The following is a 20,103-nucleotide window of genomic DNA, read 5'->3' on the forward strand; positions in this document are numbered from 1 at the left end:
CACTTCAGAGCAAAAGCATTCCTGTCCAGAAAACCTGGGGACAACCCCAAAACTGACAAGCAAGCCCAAATTTCACACTTGGCTATTCTGCCACAACTTTAGGGTACTCTGGAGAGGCTGACTAGGAAGAGATGTAAAGAACTACAGGGGCACACCAAAATAGGACAGTTAAGAAAAGCGTGCAAGAGTGCAAAGCACTCAAAACACCACTGTTGTAAATAGGAGTGGGAGGAGATGGATGTTCAGCCTGCTCTAACACTACAAGATTATTCAGAAGATGATCTAAGTTCTGTATGCTTTCTTAAATGCATACCATCAAGCTCACCTTAAGGACATTTGTGGTAAGCTTTGTTCCAACAACATCGTAAATGAGTGGGCAATATTTTACAATCAGCGTTTTACATTTCAACGCACAAACTAATGCAGAGTGCAAGTGCCTGTCATGCATCACAACCTCACAGCCCTGCCTCCAGACAGAGCCTGAAGAGCAATGCTGCCACAGTTGGACCTACCCCAACCACCCCAAGCTTGTAGAGCTGTGTTTTGGCAGACTTCAACTTCTCCCTTGTGCACCTCAAGATGCAGAGGAGCAACCTCAAATTGTGTTTACAGGTGAGGTGGCATGGTCAGCATGCTTTTTTTTGGCTCATGACCACTCCACATCTTTACAGGATCAGATTACCAAAGATATGAGCTGCCCATGTCAGATATTAACCCAAGCCCAGGTTTGGTCATGATGCTCTGGCAGCGGTCATGAGTTTCAATACAAACGGTTTTGTCAGGCAAAAACGTTTGAACTGACTAGATGTGAGAAATCTATGCTAACTATTTCAGCACCACCCAGGTCATTTTCCCTATCATCTCCCCACTTCAGATGCTTCAGAAACATTGCTAAAGCTGCTACGTCCTAAAACCTATTGTCATTCAAAGTCAAAATTACCAAGAAGCTTTTTGAAATTTTAACTCATGATTTATGTCCAGAAGTAAGTATGAGTGGTTGGAGTAGAAAAACTGTCTATGAGAAACCACAAAATAGGAAGGAACCGGACAAGGAACTGACTTTAAGAGCAGCTGTGACATTCATGCCAGAAAGTCATCACGACAGCAGCAAGGCAGGGTGTCCTGGTCACCTATGTCATGGCTGCATAGGCCTTCCCTTCCTCCCTACTAAAAAGGACTCTTTGTAAGAAGGTGCTCTTAAGGAAACATTTCTACTTTTAACAAAACAACCATTTTTTACCCTATTGCTTCAGGGCTAGCTTGTGAGAGCAGTCTTCTGCACAACTGCTAGCTGACTTCTGTGAACACTCTCACAGATTGTACCTTTGTTGTAAATACTTCTGAGAGTTTTGTACTTCGAAAGAAACTAATCCCAGCTGACAGCCCAACTGCATCGGCAGAATTTTCAACAGCAATCACTTAGCAGGTTATTGCAGGTGAGAGCTCCTCAGAGTCAGGATGACCAGAGCCCAGAACACAACAGAACTGCTCAGCTGTCTCCAGCCACACAGCACAGGACCACTGCATGCCCAAGGTGAAGCAAACTTTTTACAACACCTAGAAAACCCTAAAATACCTAAAAAAGAACCCTAGAAAGTTGCTAGAAACTGTCCAAGGAGTAATTTCACACCTGTCAAGCCCATAGGCCTCTGAAAGGGCTCACTGGCACAAATTATTCAATCCCAGCACTGCAAGACAACTGGACCGGTGACTACTTGAGCTACTGCCCAAGGAAAGCAAACACTTCTTCCCAGGACACAGAGACTGTGCTGGAGATGCATCAACCTTCTAGCAAAGGACAGAGGTCAACAGCAAGGTTCCCAAGCCTTTCACAGCAGTGAAGCGAGGCAGAAGCAGCAGCCAGGACGCAACCCAGCTGCACTGAGTGAGAGCACAGGAGAGGGTAGGAAATTCCTCAGAGAGGCAGCAAGGCAGGCAGGCTAGAATAGCTAAGCCTCCATCCCAAACTCGCCCTGTGCTCTGAGGAACACAAAACACGTCCATCAGCCTTGAAGGAGCTGGGGGGAGGCAACACTGGATCTCAGGGGGTCTCATTCTCAAGCGCAGGACACAGTGCTCTCTCTGTGTGATGAAGTCCAGAAACATCAGCCTCGGGAGAGGCTGTTGGCTCACCTCCTCATACAGCTGTGCACTCCAGTCATCCAAAAGCTCCGTGCCAGAGCAGCTCTGCTGCTGGACACTTCTGCTTACATGTGAATTGTGAGTACTGATCCAGCCACTTCAGCATGGTGATCAATCTTGTCCTTGCCACCTCAAACAGCCCAGCTGAATATCGGCGACATTGCACAGTGGAATGGATAGGGTAAGGTTCCCCGAACCCTCCTGGGAAAACTTGGGCTCCTTTTCTCATCTGAGCTTCAGTGAACGAGTTTGCTGATGCTCCACCCAGAATAACAAACCCACAGGCAAATCGGCATTAACTTACTGGGTACTTCAAGGAAGCCTAAACACAAATTATCACTTAATCAGTACTCTAAAAATAGGTCGGGGGAAGGTCCAGCCACAGAGAAAAATAAGCAATTTAGAAGAACAATGCTCTGGCAATCACCTCACATTCACTACCCTTGGGAGAAGAAATCTCCCCTTTATAAGCTTGCCCTTGGGAATAAAGGAAATTCATTAACTTGCCAAATAAACTTTTCAGAGGGAAGAGAGGAAGACGACAATTACATGGCTCTTCCCCAGCCAAGACTGAACATACTTACCGGTGAATGAAGGGAGTGAGGGAATAAACCTCATTTGCAAACAAGTAGATCAGAAGTGGGGAAGAAATTAGGAGGAAAAAAGAAGAAAAAACAAGTAATTTGTTTTGATTTTTTAATAGCTCCACTAAATCATGGAACAGAACGACAGGCATTCAGAGTGAAAGGAAAGAGTGACTAATGAGAAAATTTACACATGCATGTTCACCTCAGTGCCTGCCTGATCTGATAATCATCCCTTGCACGTTATGTAAATCAAATTTTCAAGAAACTTTACCTTTTACTCAGGCCTTGTTGCAGGGATACGTCAAACACCAAAACTACTGCACTCTCTTCAGGTTTTGTTACTTAATATTTTCTGCACCAGCCTCCTCAACTTTCACCCTCTCAGTGTGCAAGGTGACAGAACTACTGGACACTTGGAAGAAAATAGCCTAGAGAAAACATACAAAATACACAGAATTTTAATTTTTTGGGGGACAAAGAGAAGCGATGAAGACACAGGTCAAGAACCACTAGTGGAGAGATCTTTAGTACTTACATCTAAGGCTCATTCTTCAAGTAAAAATTAAGTAAACCCCTAAGTGGTTAGAGGTTACTTTTCAGGTGCATGCCACTCAACATCTCTTCCAATGTTTACTAGTACAGAGCAGGGTGAGGGACACCCTGCCATCACCAGCACACCTTCCTGCAGCCTGCAGAGGAGTAACTGGGGGATTTGGCTTGGACCCATCAAAGCAGAATGCTGCCAAAAACTCGAGGATGATGAAGGCTGATGATGGTGGAAGCTATAAACAGGAATGTAAAGGTAAAATATGTACTACTGGACTTAAGTATCTCCACTCCTCTACAGCACGGTAAAGGTACTTTTGAGTAGAAGAGGGAGGAACTAGGCTGATGGGCAATACTCAAACTACCATGAATTGCTGCAGTACTATTAACAAACTGCACTCAATTCATCTCTGGCTCATTTCCATCGTGTTTTATCAGCTTGTTCAAAGTGAGCATTAAAAACACTCTAGTACTTTGCTACATTTGTTACTGACAATTGCCAAGTAAGAATCTATCTGGCACAGCCTACTCACGCCCTAAACAATGGAGGTCACGATCTGGAAAAGTTTGACCTTGAACTTATCCGAGTTTCTAGTTTCGACTGAAGTTACACACATGTAAGACAACTGAACAGCAAAGAAAAATGGATGTTTACTGCATCTCTGATACAGCACAGCCCCACCTACTCGAGAATCTTTTTTACTTCTGAAATGTACAAGAAAGATTAGGAAATTATTTGGCTCATTTTTAAGTCGTATATTTAAAAACAAAGATAGCATCAATGAAAATGTAAGTGATCCTTGAAATACATGCTAGCCCTAGTATGTCTAATGCTTCCTCCCATCTCTGACCACTCCCTCCCACAAAGATGCATCAAAGTACCAAATCCTGTTCCGGGCTCCTTGAGGAAATTCTTTGTCTGGAAAGTTTTCTCTAAAAACAGTCCACACAACCGACTTTCTTTTTCATTTCCAACATAGCAGGATTCAATGTCAGTGCCCCAGCTGCTGCATGAATCAGAGGTGAAGGAGTGAGCTTTGAAGCCTGGCCATGCAAAGGCCGTCCCACGGATGCCGGAAGCTCCAGCACACAAAGCATCGACACCACAGAACCACAGGGACCAAACCATTACAGCACATCACAGAAAATGCCTCAGCTGAGGAACCAGTCCTGGGCAAGTCAGTCGTGCCTGAAGATCTCTCTATACACGCAGTAATGGACGACAAAAAAAACCAAAAAAACAAAAAACACAAAAAACACAAAAAACAAAAAACAAAACAAACAAAAAAAAAAAAAAAAAAACCACCACACCCAACAAAAAAACACACCCCAAAACAACAACAATGGACCAAAAAAAAAAAAAAAACCACAAAAAAACCCCCACAAACAAAAAAACAAGCACTCAACTTCTTATGGCATTTTCAGCCATAAATGACATGAAGCAGCCTAGTTTTTACATTTCTTGTTCAGCTATACATGCTATGGCATAAGAATTAAGCACCATGTCAGCAGCTAGTGTCACTTGATAGCTTACTAAAGCTTTGTTAAGCATAAGGATTTGCATGCTATTATCAACAACTGTCATAAACTTCCCAGACTTCTGCAAAAACCTCCCAGCTGCCATTAAACTGTTAGCACTGTCTTTTGCCCCCCCTTCCTTTTTTTCATCAAAGCTGCTGACCAGACAGCATCACATTTCACCTTATCCTCACAGCACACACACCAGTGCTGTGCTGGTAACCAACCCACTCTTCCACCCAAAACCTTCCCCTGTGCACTGGGCTGCAAACCCAGCAGGACCAGTCCTGCCTACAAGCACCCTCCCCATGCACAGAGCAGGCTAGAGCACCAAAATGAAATGCATGCCAAGTGCATAGCAGCTGCCACAGGCAGAGGTGCACCCCACTTTTCGTGGCAGCAAAGCCCTTAACTCTGTTAAGACTCCTGTCTCCCCTCAACAGACTCTGGCAGTCTGAAGTCCGTCCCTCAACTCTGACTGATGGGTGGGGGTTAACAGGTTGCTGGAGTGGGGGAGTGGTTTTGAGCACCCATCATGAAGCCCCACTTCAGATTCGGTCTGTATCCAGAAGGACTCAAGAGTCTCCAAAAGGCACAGTAAAGACCAGAAGATATTTAATACACAGTAAGGAACGAAGTTGACTCCTTGCCAAAAAATCTTTAGAGCAAATATGCCAGATGAGAATGCACGTATCCTTTGGTCAGAATTGGCCTGAACATCAACCAGCTAGGTAAAAGAGGAGGAAAATGAATGGCAACAACAAGGCCAAGACATGGTGGGATTGGGGGCATTGGAACCAACCAACTTCAACCATACAGAGTTGCAAACAGTTTTAAAAGCTAAGGGAAAAGTAGTATTGATGCATCTTGGGTAGATTTGATGCACGGAGCTGCTTTCTAAGTAGAGAAGAAAAACAAGAGGAGGTCAAGAAGAGGAAAGAGCCAGTGAGAGCAGTGAACCATCACTGCAACAAACAAGCTCCTTTGCTGTGCAAGCACCAGTACCGAAATGACAAACACTCAGAAAAGAATATGACAGTTCATGTACAACACAGCAACAATCAAATGAAGCATGGTTGAAACACACATAAAAGACCATCTTTATCTACACATATAAGTGCAATATCTATAGAACACATTCTAATATATATACAAACACTATGTAGCGCATTTTGTAGTCACAAGAAGGATTTGTCCACATTCAAACTTTCAGCATGATGCTAATGTGCTAAGACCTGGGTTGTTTTTCCACTTGGTTTTTTTGTTTTTTTGGGTTTTTTTTGTTTGTTTTTTTTTTGTTTTGTTTTTTTTTTTTTTTTTTGTGGTAAATATCACTTCATTGCTCTCCTGTGTGTCTGCTTGTGTCCATCTATTCCCCAGTGTCTTACTCTAAAGACTCTTAAAAATTCCTCTGTGGAATGCTTATCATAAGAGGATCCAGATCTATGACCTGTCTTGTACAAACAAAACACATAAATTATTTGAAAATGGAAAAATTACGACACATTTATAGACAAAATTCTCTGACAGAACAAGAAAAGCACAGCTCAACTCTGTGATGATGCAGAACTGCTGACTAACTGACTAGCTTTTCTGCTCTCAAAGCAAATCACACAATTTACAGTTGCTGAGTCTTTGGATAGGCCCAAATGAGGAGATCAGCTTTTCTCTGAAGGGACCACCCATGTATTCTGTTATTCTTCATGGCCTTCCGATCAGGCACTACTGTTAGCAAAACTGAAGTGTGCTTTGAGTACTGATCCAATTACAAAAAAATCCCATACAAAAGGTCCTGGCAAACAGGTTGATTATAGTATTCACACACTTTCTGAAAGACTTACTGAAGAGGAATAATCCATTTGAATGCACTGTAACTCTGATATAATTCATACGAAGACAAAAAAAATAGTTTCAAAACTTTACTTTTCTGATTTCAGTTTAACAGAGCTCTGATGCACTAAACACTAACAGCATTATGTGTTCATATAGCTGGTATCTGAAGAGAAAGATCAAAATCATTCTTCTGCCTTTCATTCGAGTAGAAACACTGACAGAAATCCCATACTATCCAAAGCCAGCCTCTCCAAGATTTCAGCTCCTTTTCACTGCTGGGCTACAATTCTCAAGTGCTAAAACCCGAATCACATTTTCATCTGTCTGAAACCATTATCCTGGTAAAATCTGTAAACCTTTAAAGTCACACAATGTGACGAACAACTCATACCATTCACAATCAGTACTGATGAAAATGACTGCAACACTTCTTGAGAAAAGAGTAGTTATTATCTTCTTTCTGTTGATATTAAACCAAATTTTATGCCTGTGAACACAAAGGCAAATGATGTAAAGGTAGTAATTTCTTTAGCTGCCCCTCAGTACCTCCCAAATGTGGAAGGGTAATAACTGTCTCCAGTTACTTACTCATACAAGAACTTTCAAGGAGAGCTATCTTTAAAGAATGCTTCTCATTAACATCCTATGCTTATTTATAAATACATACAAATCCCCCATTTTTCAAAGTCTCAATATGAAGACTAATACCAGAATCTGTTCTATTTCAAAAGCTGATGCACTTTTGCAGTACCCAACTACAGAAACCCTATGGGTAAATTTTCAGGCTAAGTTTACTACTTCAGTAAATGCACTGAAACTCTGCATCTCTAGTCCACATCCAGACTATCTTAATCCAGTCTAACACAACCCTCAGTTTTAGTAGCTTTACAACAACACTCACCTCCCTCAAGCATCATCAATATTTAAATAAGAGAAAAATGAGCACTGATATCATTTCACACAGACAACCTGTACCAGGGATTGAAAGGGAAAGCCCTTGCCTACACTCCCACATTCCCTGGTCTTTAACTTCCTCTATACACTACTGTATCAGCTAGAGAAGTTATGCACTGGAAAGAGAATTTAGAGAAGGCTGTTGTCCAATTACCTGGTTAGATTTCAAAGCCCAAACAACAAAGCACAGGGTAACAATGGCACATGAAGGGGGAAATTATACACACAGAGATTAATTAAGAGGGAACAGCTGGCAACAAGACTGGAGGAACTTTTAAGTGCTATGAAGAATGTATGTGCAAGCTTGAATTAATAGTTTCTTCTATGTATTATGCTTGGACAAGATGAACAATGCTGAGTTCCTGTATTTTCACAATGAAGTTAGCTATTTTCTTAGACAGGGAAATGAAAGTAGACAATGCAGCAGTCTGTATTTAATTCTTTTGGTATCACCTGCATGTGAATTGAGGCCTCTATTTATCTGCTGTGTTTTTATTATGAAAAAGAAGCAAACAGCAGCTCAAACTGTCAAGTATTAAAAAGAAAAAAAAACACCTTTTTTTAACTTGAAGCCCAAACAAAACGAAAAAAAAAAAAAAAAGAAAAGAAAAGCTGAGCTGCATGAAGGAAAGTTAGCTTAAGTATCTATGAAAAGTCAGCAAAAAAAGCCCCAGAGTATCTACAAACTACAGGATTTTTCACTATTGGAAATCCAAACACTATATATAATGAAACTATGAAGGAATAGTTCAGTTTAGCAATAGTGACATTCAGGACACTTTGAAGTAACACCCCAAGCAAAAAGCTGCTAGTGACAGAACCGAATGTGAAACTCCACTGTGCAATGTGCCGGCTGCTTGCAAACTAAAAAAACCTTGACTTTTCAAAAGCACAGTTGTTTCAAAATAATTCCTTCAGTGGCCATTTTAGATTTTGACAGGAGGTGGTTTATTTCCTTTAATAGATACTCTTCTTTCTACTGTGTCAACAGTGAAAATTTCACCCTTTAAGCTTTCAGTAAATCCAAGGTTAACACACTTTTTTTCCCCTGTGCCACAGTCTTGGTATATTTGTAGTAGAGCATCTCAGCTCCACCTGAGATGAACCTCTGCTTTATAGAGGTGTGCTCTCCAGTCCCCTGCAAGGATGAAGCTTCTGCTAATGAGTGGAAAGTGAGACAGAGACAGAAAAGAGCCAGATCCTGTGCAGGTACACAACTCTGGGCAAAGAGCTGCTCTTACAACCAGACAACCTGGATGTACCCCTGCAGAGGCATAGGCTCTTCAGCTGGGAATTACAAAGACCACCAATGCATATTTTCAATATTCCCTGTTCACCAATGCAGGTGGCACCCTAGCACTTTCAGCACAGCACTTCTGGTAGTTTAACACTTCTGAGCAGCACAACCTTATTCCTCCATTCTGTGCTATTTGGTGAGCGAATCTGAGTGTTGCTGCCCTCGCTCTGTTATCAACTATTTTTCTCCCAAACAGCCTACTGGCAACTGGGAACCCAACCAGTCCTCAGACTGATTAGGAAGATCTGAAATGTCGTGGTCCATGCTACTTCCCACCGCCCCCTTACCAAAGGCCACCTTGGTCCTTCAGCAGCTGCCCTCTCAATTGCTCACCTTGATCCCCAACTCTGTCCTGCTTTAATTCAATTACTGATTAATTTCAGAAAAACAAAACACCTTTTGTTTTGTTTACAAAACTCAGTAAGAAACAGGTGCTCCTACTCCCTCCCCTCCACTCTCACGTCTATCTCACCCCACCACACAGAAAAATACTCATAATGGTCCAATTAAAAGTAGATTTTTAAGTCCTGTCAACAAAATCTCAACACTCATTAGTGTGGGACCACCACCATGACTAACTGAGGTACACCACAGCGTATGAACTGCCCCATGTCTTGCAATGTTATTTTCTGAACAACATGCTCATTTGTACATTCTACAGTATTTCACAACACCTATAATGTTTCAATTCAAAAAACCCAGCCAAGTAAACACATTTCCCATTTTGCACAGACATGCTTCTGCAGTTTGCTAACTAAAGAGGGTATTTGGCAGTATCTCAGAATTGGTGATTTTTTTTTAAGAGTACATTAAAACTGGGCTGTTTTAACTTGCCATTTGACAATTGAATCATTCTCTCTTAAACGTAGAAATTTTTATTCTCCCAGTAACTTTACAATTTAGCTATGGCCAGGCCAGTATATTGCTGTTTGGTGAATTTATTTTCAAGTCATACAGATCTGAGCCCAGATCAAGTAAATCTGAAACACAAGTCCAGAATAATTAGTTCCTTTCAGTCAGTGAGAATGACTCTCTGGGATTTGCCAATTTTACCATAACTTCTCTTCCTTGCCCTTTTCTCTTCTCAGAGGAAGCCATCTGCCACTGGCTCAAACCTCACATGCAGCAATGACAGCTTGGTGACAGACACAGAACTGAAGACATGAAACAGCCCTTTCTGATTCGAAGGACTTGGCATCTCCAACATACCGCCACACTAGCTCCTCTCATGTAGAATCACAGAGTGGCTTAGACTGGAAGGGTCTTTGAAGACCAGCTAGTTCCAAACCCCCCTGCCATGGTCAGAGACACTTTTCACTAAACCAGGCTGCTCAAAGCACTATCCAACCTGGCCTTGAACACTACGAATAGCAATTTCAGCTTCAACGTGAAAAATATCTTATCATGGAGGTGAAAACAGAAGTCTCCATCTTCCTCAAGCAGAAACAGCTCTTTTTCTTTGTTTCACAATCAGGTTACAGATAACACAAGTGCTCTGTCCAAATAGCTTTAACATCTTGTAGCCCTCATGCCTGCTAAGACAACTGGCTGATAGTCAGAGATTCACACACATTACAGGCTGAAGGTAAGGAAGAAAGAGATACCTACTTTCTACTTGGATTGATATTTCTCTTTTTCTGTGCTTAATGTCATCTCTCACTTCTTTCATCACCTTATTCACAAAAGCCAGTACAACCTAGAGTAAGAGCCGATGTATCTGAAGACTGACACTGATGCTGGGTTGGAGCTGCTTTAGAGCCACCACAAAGACGAGAGGCCCTCTAAGCCTCCAATATCATACCAGCAACAGCTAAATAAATATCACATAACTGTTTCTAAATCTACCTGTATGAGCTAAAAACAGCAAGGATTCTAAAACTAAAAATAGTATCAATATCCTGCCAGAAAAACAGTAAATATATAAAGTTCCCTTGACGTTTCTAGAAGAGTGAGTTTTTGCAACTACCAATTTAGTAGTTATGGCCTAGAAAATCAGTAAAAAGCAATAGGTCTAAGCATGGTTTTTCCCCCAGCTTCTCCCTTAGAGGCCTCTGCTCCCTTACATGGCTACTATCCTAATCACTTAAAGTGAGTGATACTTGGAAGACACCCATCATATTATAAAATGAAAAAAACCAAGAATAATAATAATAAAAAAATCACACTGCCATCTCTGTCATTTTTATCTTCTACTTTTGTGTTCTAAGAATTCTTTGTACATCTTCACTGCAGTTATTCCTTCGTCCTTCTAAGTTTGTGTCTTCTCTCCAGATTCCTCTGGACACATTTATCTTACAATCAATCCTGCAATATGAAATTCAGTTTGTATTGGCACAATGGTTTCACATGAAAACAATCCCAATTTTAGCAGAACTCTTATGCTGTAAACTCTTGTTCCCATCTTGACTGACTTTGCAGTAACCCACGTAGTTTATCTGGTTACACGAAGAACTGGAGTTCATTTGACATCATTATCTTCCTAAGTTTGCCATCCGAAGCCTTCACACTCAATTTCTGACGCATGGTTATGATCCACAATGAACAATCCTGTATATCTGTTCTGACTTCAGGCATACACAGCCCTACCTTCTGCTTTGACTATCTGCAGCCTTTAAAAATAACCAAGCAAAAAAACACCCCACCCTAAGACTCAAGTGCTGCCCTTTCTGAGTCTTCCTTCTGCAGACAAGTAGACTTTTTTGCAGTTTACTGACCTCCTCTTTAGCTTAAAGCTTCAACATACGAGTTACCAACAACATGAGCCCCCATTGTTTTCTGGGATTTTGCAACATTGCCATTTTCAACTTTCTTGAATTTTTCTGCATATGAACTTTCTTTCCACAGGTCCCTAATTCCCTCCTCCTGTTCATTAATCTTTCTGCCTCCTCACAGCCTCTTCCACCATAATCCATAGCCATTGCATGGGGTAAGTCAAGAGCAAGCTCCCCTCACCAGCTAGAACTGAAAAACAATACAGATGAATCCTTCCTTAGCATCCAGGGAGACAAACAGCTTTGTGGCCTTCAAGATGTTAGACACTATTTACAGAACCACTAGGCAAAGTATTTATGCTTAGTTCAACAGCCTTGATGAGAAACGTAGCACTGCTTGGCCTTTGCAGGGAGGTTTCTGTGGTGTCCTATTTGCTCTCAGTCCTTTGTCTCACAAGATATGCAGCTCACAGACACAGTCATCTTATCTGACACATTGACCTACAGGTTTCAGCAGTGCTTGCTCGCCTACATCATCAATGCCTCTTCATATTAAGGACCTGATCCTTACAAACACCTGTGCAGCCACCTGCCTGCTTCCCACCTCCTACTTCCAGGGTAAAATCCTCCTGCAACTCCAGATGAAGGCAGATTTAGTCTCATCCTGCCTTAATTAACATAGCTACATAAGGCCACCCACCATAAACACCTTTATAATCTCCAAGCAAAGCACAGTTCATAAGTAGTAATGGTATTTTGTATAAAAGGTGAAAGACATCTTGGGGGAAAAGAATCCAAGGGCTTGAGACACAAAGTCTTACCCTGGTCTAAAACAAAAGCACAGACTTGCATGTTCATATTCTTTCAAAGTACATTACCTTTTCATTCTAATACATCATACCTTCTTAAAAACTGTGCCTTGCCACCTCCGCATGGCCATGAAACTACTAGCACTACAACCAGCAGACAAACACATGGCTTTTTTACAGGAAAACCCAAGATGTCACCTCATCTCTGCTCTGGAGGTGTTCTGCTCTAAATGAAGAGCACAGGGAATATGAGGCTTTCCCACTCTTAACTTTGAGAATGCCTAGAGAGGTGTTTTCATGCCTCCAACCACCTGGTTGCTCCTGCACATCGTAGCTGTTATGGGAAATGAACCGGGAAAATAATGCAAGTTAAGCATAACTCAGCAAAACTGAAGAACTTTGGGCAATTTCTTGATCCAATCCAGTCTGCTGACAGCAGACACTGAGTGACAGAGGGACATGCATCGTAGGAGATGGTGGTAACTGGAACCACATAAGCCCCTACTGATACTAAGAAGCACAAATTAAACCACAGCCAGCATCACACCTCAGATCGACTGACTGAACCAAGACCTGCTCCCCACTAATGAGTGCACAGATGCAGTCTTTACCCAGCAGTCAGCACTCACAACATGTATGCAATACTCTGCTGTCTGCTTCTTCTCTCATATTGGTGCCCCTATCCATCCTCTCAGAATGAATCTAAGACCAATTTCAAGATAACCTAACACTGTGCTCCAGGGATAAAGCAGCTTTCATTTAAAAAAATTTAACGAGGCCAAATTATGACCAGCAGTCTTTAAAAGTAAGTGTATATGAAAATTCCTATACAATAAAACTAAGTTATCCAGTAAATGTAATTTACTTAAGCTTACAACATGATCTCTTCCATGAACATAAAAAGAACATTCGAACTACTCTCCACTGAGTTTTACAAAACAAGAATGATAATTTACAGCGTCTGAACTTCACCATGAAGGAAGTATTCCACGTTGCACTCCATCAGTGGTAAGGCATTAATTATTTAAGTTGAGCTGTTTAACACAGGTGAAACTGGAGCCAGGGTTCCCAGTTCAGTATCCCTTTTCCAGTAAAACTCAGATTCCTTCCAGTCCTCCAGCATTCAGAATTGTCTATTACACCAAGAAACACAGAATTATTATAAATGTCATTTTGTGGACATGCAGTGACTTTCAACACAGCCAGAACTCTTTGGAGATATTAATTTAAAAGCCTGAACCAACAGTTTAGGATTACCTCTAAGCTGCAGCTTTCTGAAGTCAATATTTGTAAATCATGTTTCGTGTTTCCAAGGAAACCAAGTGGGTAATACCTCTTGCAAACAGCCTCCTTCAATACACTTTTCACGGCTACAAGGCTCATAGAAGTTACTCGCAGTCTGACAAAGAAGTTACACTTTTCCTTATATCTTCCAAAAAAATATCAGCATGCAGAGGCAGCTGAAGTAATGAAGTAAGCATCTACAGAAATCTCTGTGGAGCCTACCACCTGAAGCACACATATTAAAACCATTTTATTACTCAGCTTTTGTATGTATTTTTCCCAATGGTAGACCTAAAATAATAATCCTGAGTAAACAGCAACACATTCATTTTGCATGTGTAATAAATGAGGCACTTACTGAATGACTTCCAAATTACCAGTCAGTACATCACTTACAGTGTGTATCTCACCACCCTTTCTAAAAACATTATTACGCATCCCATAGTAAAGTTCAAATGTTAATGAAGATAGAAATCAAATCTAGGAACAGAGTAGCATGTTGTAACAGAATGCTGCTTACTTGATCTTTTTTCTACTATTTTTCTTATTTGACAAATATTTACAACAATTTAAGGCATGACTGCTCACTGCATCCTGCAGACATAAAATAAATGGTGAGGTGCACAAAATATACTCAAAGTAATTTTGTTGATGGGATCTTTGGAAGAAGCAAGATTATAGGCTAAGCAGCAATAACATAGTACCTCTACCAGAAGAAGAAAGGTGGAAAAAGTAAGGTCTTAAACAGAAATAACAAATTTATGAATTCCACTTTGATAAACATGAAGACTTAAAACTTTAAAACAAGATGCCTGCGACAGTATTTTTGTGCTCTTGCATACTGAAGGTAGATCAAAGCAACACAGAAATCCATTTTCCTGTCTGTTAGAAGTTCTGTACGACTTCTGTTTCCAAACAGCCAGGTAATGTGTTTTTAAATTATGTATTTGGAAAGCATTTTGTGTCCAAACATTCTTCTAAAAAACAAAGATTCTAAAGCATCACTGAAAGAATACAGTGAAACACATCTAGAGAAACACATATCACACCCTCTCATCTGCTCCCATCTACCTACAAGACACCTTCAGTGACAGTTTTAATACACAAAACACACCCAGAGCTCAAGATGCTACATTTTGCTTACTCAGAGAAACTCAACACTGCCTAAGACATGGATGCTTTTTGGTGGCTCAGGGTAACCAAAGAAACACCAGCCCCTTGAGAACCTCCTCCAGATGTAAACTCATGGACTTCGGCTGTAGCAATTCCCTGCATCCAGCACAAATCTGCAATTTACAAATACTTGTATTCAAGAACAGCATACAAAATAAAAACCAAAATCTCAAAAGAGCAGCCAGAAGACTTCTGACACTACAACAGAGGATTGTTCTAACAACAAAAATGAACCCATTGCAATAGAATCACTTAACGCAACATACCAGGCATCACACTAGGTACATCAACTTCTTGCCAAAGAAGTGACAACCACTTTCTGTCTTGCAGCAAGTCTCAAAGTTGTCAGCAGAATAAAAAATGTCATTTCACAGCTCATGACTGAGATGATAGTAATGGACAAGATGTTCAGGGGATAATAACCAGTACTGCAATACAAGAAATCCATGTTGCATGGTATGTATATTCAGCAGCAAGTAGTTTTCAAACTTTTTTTTTGTTCAGTCAACACTGAGCAAGAAAGCTTTCTTTTGCCACCATTTACTCATGAAACACACATCTTCACGTTTCTTGGACCATTTATGTCCTCCCCATACCTCTCAATTTAGTAGGTTCTTTCCCCTGCATCCTGCCTTCATCCCAGAGAAGAGCAACACAGAATCCAAGAGCTCAACTGGGAAACAGATGGGAAAAAACAGAAATACTTTCCCAAGATCCTGGAAGCAGAACAAACACAAGGACACATAGAAAAGGCAGACCACACACAGACTGGAAGGAGAGGAAAAGACCCCCGGGACCCTCCTGCTAGACTGCAAGTTAAGTCATGGTCACCTCAAACCTCAGCTGTCCCACTTACAGAAGAGCAGGGCACAAAAAGCATCTGACAACCTGATGTAAATGAAAGAAATGGAGTGGCTTTCCATGTAGCAACTTGTGAGGTACTACAAGCTTTCCCAAATGTAATACAAGACACCAGCACTGAGCCATGACGTGTAGCTCCAGCTGCCTATGGCACCAACCCAGAAACCAAGGGGTTACTGCCTCGCCACACTGTTTTCAGGAACTGCTGCAATAAATCCTCAGCAGAAACTCAGGGCTTCAGGGACCTGTAACATGCTATGTCATCTATAACATGAAAATGTAAATTAAGGTATGACTGGTTTTTACATTTAGAATTGTGCAATAGAAATTAATTTTGCATTAAAAAAATCCTAAAAACTCAAAAGTAAAAACAGATAAAAGGGCTAACAGTCATTGCATGGAGAAAGCAAGAGCACCATTATTGGTGAAGAACAAGAAACAAAACCTAAACATTCCACTTGAATTAAAAAAATGAAATCAGTATTAGTCTTTGGAGGGAAAAGATTTTAAGATAATGACCACAGATGCTTTAGGCTCACGTTTCTTCTCTGCCATGCAAAGCACTGTACTCAGATGACAAAGTTGAAAAGTTGTGTGTCAAGACATTCATGAGCTTTATCCAGGAGCCTTGCACATCACTGCTGGATAGTACAGAGCCATTTCTTAATAAACTGGTGGTTCCTAAAGAACATAAAGATCATAAACAGTAGAAAGATCAACAGAGGAAAGTGAAAGCATCCAATTGGAAGCCTCAACAGATGCTGCACTGAAGCATCTTGAACAGTCTGTCAAGGGGGGGAGGAACTGGAGCAAATGCTGGGACTAACAAACCACCAAAACTCAATCTGATCTTAATCTGGATTTTATGAAGGTGGTATCTTTCCTCACAGGCCAATTTGTTTTGCAGTAGTAGTGCATGAGATGACTGTAAAATTAGCTTTGTAATGTATTTAGTTTTCCTTTTTTAAAACACAGGTAAGTAACCACCCATTTAAACTTCTCTCAAGAGCATGAAGAGAGTCTTTAATCAGAGAGCCTCCATCGTGCCGAGATGTATTTCTAGTGCTCTTTACTTGGTTCTTTTTGCTCTCATGTAGCTTGACACATTTGTAAAACCTTTCCACCGACCACCACTTTCCAGTTTTCTAACTTGCTGCACAAGGCTAGACAGCACAATGGTCCTTGTTTCCAGCCCTGATCCTTCTCACAGGATCTGCACTAGTTACGTCAATTTGCAAAAAGAAAGCAAAACAGCCAACAAGCTTCCTTCTCTCTCTTTGAGGAAGAAGCAAATTACCTTTCCAACTGTACTACTTTTTGATAGCTCTGAGTCTCACATCATTTTGCCTGGCTCCATGACAAATACAAGTAGAAAGGAAGTTAACACACTGAATGAAACTGCACAATGACAAAACTGGCAAGCCTTGCTTTGGTCTTTAGCTGCTATTTCAAGAAGTTAGGAAGAAGGCAGAAAAAAAAAAGACAAAGGCCCACCTTTAGTTTCCCTGTAAAATAAGGTTACTTACAATCACAGTTTTAAAGTCAGAATATGCAAAAATTAAGTTTTATTTAGGTTATTGTATCTCTTTGAAAAGACTGAGGAAATAGAGCAGTGTATATCTAAACATTGAAAAATGTCTCCAAAAAATGAAATAATTAAAGTGAAAAGGTCTGGTTTGTTTGAGTATCCACAAGACTTCAAAGACAAGATTACTGTTCAAGAGCAAAACTTCCCCAGCTCGAGCAGAGCTCAGCAAAACCACCAGGTATGTCTACAGGTAACTCTTTAAAAACCGGGATGATTAAAGAAAAGCAGTTGCAGGGGAGAGGGAGTGGACTATCCCAACAGCAGCATTAATAAATTTGAAATCATCTTGAAAAAGCATAGGAAGAAAAAAACCCCAAAAAACCAAAACCAAAGTAAGAGACTTGATGATCTGAGAAGTGCAGCAGACGGTAAGTGCACCGAACACTGGAGCCTGGGTGCTCCTGCTCAGCCGGTATCTTTGGCCCATGAGCATCCTTTCTCATACTTTAGATAATACATTGAATAGACATGCCCAAAAAGACATCTGAGAACTGGGGTGTCAGTGTCATCAGCTGAGGAAAAAAGTAAGTATTCGAAAAAATTATTTTCATATGCAGCTTCACAAAACAAGAGCGGTTGGCTGATCTCACCTTTTGAAAATGTTTAGAAGGAGCAGGCTAAAAAAGGCTGCTCCAAAACCTGTCTGGCAAAGAAATGGCTTTTTTCCTGTAACATTATTATATGTTACACTGAAAAATTCTCTTATTTAAATTTTTCACAAAAATGACATTTGAATTTATGAAACCAGTTTACATTCCTTCTTTCATCAATGCCCAAGCAGTACTCATTTGCTGTTCAAGTTTCAAAGAAACTACTTACCCTAAAAAAAACAGACTAAACAAAACTGAAACACAAACTAATCAATAAGCAGGTGCAGAAAGAATATCTTATTTCTCACAGCTTATTCAACCACCACAAAGGTTATTCAGAAGCTGAAAAATCTACCATAAGCAAAACAAACTAGGTAAATATGTTTCTCTTACAGTCCTTTAACATAAACAATGTGCTGAAGGGTGATAGCTACTAAAATTCTAAATTTTCTAAAATTCCCCAGGATATTTTTAACAGAAATGGAGAGTTTCTCTTAAAAACTAAGTGCTATTTTTCCTTTATTCATGATAAAAGTTAATTGCAAAACTAATACATTTTATTAAGATACTTAAAGTAACCTAGCATGTCAAAAAGAAACCAAGATATTATTTTAAAAATATTGTAATGGTGTTTTCCATGGCGTACAAACTCCAATTTCTAAGTATAGTTGACAAAGTCAGTCGTAAAACTGAACTACCCAGTAAATCAGAAACACATCAGTCACACTGTAATATTAAACATCTGAAAATTCAAACATAGCAAACGAACACTAACTCCATAAACTTTTAAAATACACAGGTATGCACACAATGCATTCTCTCAAATAAAAATTTGAGTATACTCTGTGTAAAGACTATTTTGTCTGCTGTATATCACCACACTAAGCATCCTTTACCCAAAAGACAGCACTGGGAATGGAAAATGAGTAAGAACCGCAGAAACCAAACAAGACAAACTGATTGTTTAAATCAAGTTTTTCTGCCCGCTACTTTGAAGTCAAAATTATTTAAATCGATTCACTGTCCTTAACAGCCACAAAGTAAAACACTGTTCAATTATGCATATTCTGAAAATGAAGACAGAGAAGGAATTGACAGGAGACTGGTTGATCACTCATTTAAGAGACAGAAGTCTAACAAGGTTAAGTGGCTGGAAGCCAAATATATGGATAAATTCAGGGAAGAAATAATGCATAGAGATTGGAGTAATTATAACCACTGGAACAGCTCACCAAGGACAACAGTTGATTGCCCACTGCGTAGTTCTTTACATTACAAACATCTACTCAGAAAATGTTCCAGCTCTAAGAGACTATGTACGGTTGCTGCAAGACAAAGTGATACTCTACTGATGGCATTATTTTAATTGAATTAGATGATCACAATGGTCTCTTCTGATATACAAATCAGTGAAACTACAATTTCATCCCACACTATAATACATATTTCTTCTCACTTCACTAAGTCCTGCCTCCAGTGAGTATACCATATTCACCTCGTACACCTCCTACGCAATTTGCTTAAATGCCAACCTGTCCACCACAAACTAAGACTATGAACATCTGTGGCTAAATTCAAACTTACTCATCCAGGCAGAAATCCTTAAAAGTCTTTGCAACTTATATGTTGATTAAATGTGGCTTTGTTGCTTCGCTTGTTCTACGGCACTTCAGCACTGTCAAGATGCTTTTAGGACACAATTTCTGTACTTGACAAAGCTGCCAAACCTCAAGCTTCAAAAGAGCTGCAGTCTAGTCATTCAACTTTTAAACTGAAAACTCTATTATGTCTGTCAAACACTGACTGGAATTACTGTTTTAGATCATACCAAATGATTGCCATAGCATGTGTCTCATTTCTGTTCTCTCCTTTGAAAATTACTGCTATAGATTCTTTGAGAGATTAGAATTTTTGGGTTTTCTGAACTAGTTTTAACATTGTCTAACACAAGGAGAGTATTTCCACTGATTATTTTCGTATTTATAATACATCAGCAATATGAAAAGGCTTTTCACACTAACCTCACACTTCTATTTTTGATATCCCAGTAATATGCAAGGAGTCAGCTTGGGTATGGGAGTAACCCTGGCCTGCTGTGGTCTGAAAGACACTATGGAAGCCACTACTAAATGCAGAGGAACAGCTTCACCCCACCCTTCCCTCTCTGTGCCACAGAATGATGCACCTTCAGGAGGGCAGGCCTGCTCCAA

At 40.3% G+C, this 20,103-nt stretch overlaps 1 protein-coding gene across 4 annotated transcripts in view; it reads right to left on the reverse strand.

The window, feature by feature from the left end:
• The window catches only part of KLF12 (KLF transcription factor 12), a 232,740-nt gene that overhangs the window by 203,601 nt on the left and 9,036 nt on the right, over positions 1-20,103 (reverse strand). For 3 of the 4 annotated variants that reach the window (XM_066313390.1, XM_066313391.1, XM_066313388.1), the window contains exons 2-3: positions 3,408-3,511; positions 3,001-3,157 (exon numbers count right to left, since the gene is read on the reverse strand). The exons of the other annotated variant lie outside the window; for it this stretch is intronic. The gene's annotated coding sequence lies outside the window, so the exon portion shown is untranslated. The remainder of the gene's footprint in view (positions 1-3,000; positions 3,158-3,407; positions 3,512-20,103) is intronic. 4 annotated transcript variants of the gene reach the window in all.

This window comes from Sylvia atricapilla, chromosome 2 (assembly GCF_009819655.1).
Source record: "Sylvia atricapilla isolate bSylAtr1 chromosome 2, bSylAtr1.pri, whole genome shotgun sequence".
NCBI lineage: Eukaryota > Metazoa > Chordata > Aves > Passeriformes > Sylviidae > Sylvia > Sylvia atricapilla.